The sequence below is a fragment of the Fonticula alba genome (assembly GCF_000388065.1).
Source record: "Fonticula alba strain ATCC 38817 unplaced genomic scaffold supercont2.5, whole genome shotgun sequence".
NCBI lineage: Eukaryota > Rotosphaerida > Fonticulaceae > Fonticula > Fonticula alba.
Genome location: NW_009242975.1, coordinates 2,171,691 through 2,174,328, shown reverse-complemented (window position 1 = coordinate 2,174,328; position 2,638 = coordinate 2,171,691).

The following is a 2,638-nucleotide window of genomic DNA, read 5'->3' as shown; positions in this document are numbered from 1 at the left end:
TGAAGGGCAGGCTAGAGGCAACACGGTGGGCCATGTTGGTGATGCTCTTGGAGAAGAGACCGTAGAAGGGCTTCTGCACGTAGGGGGACCAGCTGTAGGTGATGATGCCCTTGGACTGTGCGCAGGATGAGTGTGAGTGTGTGAATGTATGTGCTGCACGTGTGAGTGAATGTAGGGCACGCGCGAGTTGGCATCGGGAGTGTGGGAAGAAGGCTGCTGGTCGGGCGGAGGGGGGGGGGGGAAGCCAAAGGCAAAGGAGGAGTAGAAAAGGGAGGGCAGGGGAGACGCACCTTGGGGCCCATAGCGCCGAAGGGGCCCATGTAAGAAACGCCATGCTCAACAGTCTTGCGGAACATCTTGGAGAGAGAGTGTGTGTGGTGCGATGAGGCCAGGCTATTCGAAAAGCAACACATCCAAAGGGGAGAGGGGAAGGGGCAAGGAGGGCGCCCAGATGCGCGGGTGAGTCATCAGCCGGAGCGGAGGGGGTTGATCATGGCAGCAAGGCGCGCGCGCGTGCGCGCGGATAGCAAGAAGGGGAGGGCCAGGGAGAACGGGCCCCGGCGGAATGGGAGGAGCGGCGAGAGAGAGAGAGAGAGAGAAGCAATGGCGCAGGAGCGAGACACGGGAAGCAAGGGCATGAGGAAGGAAGGCGAGCGGGCGGGCGGGCGGGCGGGCGGGCGAAGAGAGCGAGGGGAGGGAGGAAGACGGGGGATCTCGTACAGGGGGAAAGAGAACCTGTCTATCTGGTGGAGGGGCCGCGGAGGGCCTTGGCGGAGGTGGGGCGGCCGGCGAAAAGGCGCCTCGGTGTACTTGCCACCCGTGGATGTGGGGGTCCGGCACAGCAGCAGGTGACAGTCAAACGGGCATATGGGGGTGTGCCTGTACGCACCGTGCCGCGCCGCCCTGTGCGACGCCCGGCGCCGGGTGGCTGCCCCCCCCCCCCCCCCAGGAGGCACGGAGCAAGGCCTGGGCAGGCATCATGGGGTCGAGAGGGCGGCACCGGGCCCGGGGCAGCGCGCGGCCGACACCAACACAACCCCGTCTTCTTCCCCCAGGCTGGCAAGCCGGGGAACATGTTGCGGGCAGGTGGATCTAGTGAACGGAATGGCATTGTGTTCTGCTCGAGGGCGGCGCCGGGTGATCACCCAAAGTCACGCCCCAACTTATGCGACGTGCTTCGGAATGTTCTCTGGCCCATTTTTGTTTCCCCCCCGTCGGAACCCTTGGCCGGCGTTTTTGAGCGCGTCCCTGTGCGTCTGTACCCCCCGCATATGCCTATTTGTGTGTCTGTGTGTGTGTCTCCCCCCCCCCCCCTCCATATACCTCCCTGCCCTCAACAAGGGAGCGTTTTCCTTTCTTTCACTGACACTGTCTCATGCCCGTGGCTTGTTTATATCCCTCCTACCTACAGTGACCTTCCCTCCGTGCAAGGTGACTGGAGTTCAGACGTGCGCCCCCCCCCCCCCCCCCCCTCCCCTCGCCCGAGTATCGCCTTGCGGTTAGCGGGCCCGTGCCTGCCGGGGTTTGGGCGCCCAGTCCGACGGGGATTTGCCTGTGGGCGGTCCGTCCCTCGGAAGGCATGTGTAGCCGTGTGTGGATGCAAGCACCCCGAGCCAGGGGCCGCTACGAGTGCAGGCCAGTCGACTTGTGGGAGACCATCCTCCGCGGGAGCCAGGAGCGGGGGGAGGGGGGAGGGCGCCTACCCCGCTTGCCGATTTTGAACGTTGCCCGCGGCGATGGTTGTTCTCTCTCGCCCCTCGAGCTGGGTGTGGAGGGTGTCCCCCCCCTCCAGGTGCACCCGCAGGGGCTTGACGATATCTCGCCGTCCCCGCCCCGGGGGGGGGGGGGGGGGAGGGAGCGGCGAGAGACCCTGGGCCTGCGTCGAAGGAGGCGGCAGGCCCCGGCGACATGTTTTCGTCCCCCTCGCCCCGCGTGATGCAGCCCCTGCCAGCACATGCGTCCTCAAGTGTACATATGCAAATATGCTCACCCGAGGCATGCACCTTGCTGATCCGGCGACCGGCCGTGGGCCGCGCGAAATAGGCGGCTGGGGGGCGCCCCCCGCGAGGGGGCGACGAGGGAGGGTCGGACCAGCCGGGCTCGCCCCCCTCCGAGGGGCCGGCGGACCGCGGACGAGAGCTCGGGGATCAGTGGAGGCCTGGCGCGATGCGCGTGCGCTCGCGCCCAAAATGCCCCTTGATCCATGTAAATTGCCAGCACCGGGCCCCTACCCCCTCCCGACGCCCCGTCTGCGGTCCCTAAATCGACCGACCGCCCCTGTGCCTCGGCCCCTGCGCGGCCCCGGCCGGCCCTCGGCCTGGCACTTATGGATCTCCCACTCTTTCCGCCGCGTTGTCGCGGAAGCGCCGGACAGAGTCAGGGCAAGGCCGAGCGGGCAAGCGGCTCGGGGGACGGCCTGCTCCTTTCCTTTGTTCGGTTCGGCTCGGCTCGGTTCGGTTCGGGCGGGCAGTGGGGCACATTCCTCAGCCCGCCCACCTCCCCCCGCCCCTAGTGACCCTTCTCTCTGCCTCTCTCTCTCTCTCGCTCTCTCTCTCTCTCTCTCTCTTTCTCGGGAGGATCCCCAGACCAAGGAAGAGACCGCGGCTGAGGCGCCAACAGACGAGACTGCGGGGCAAAG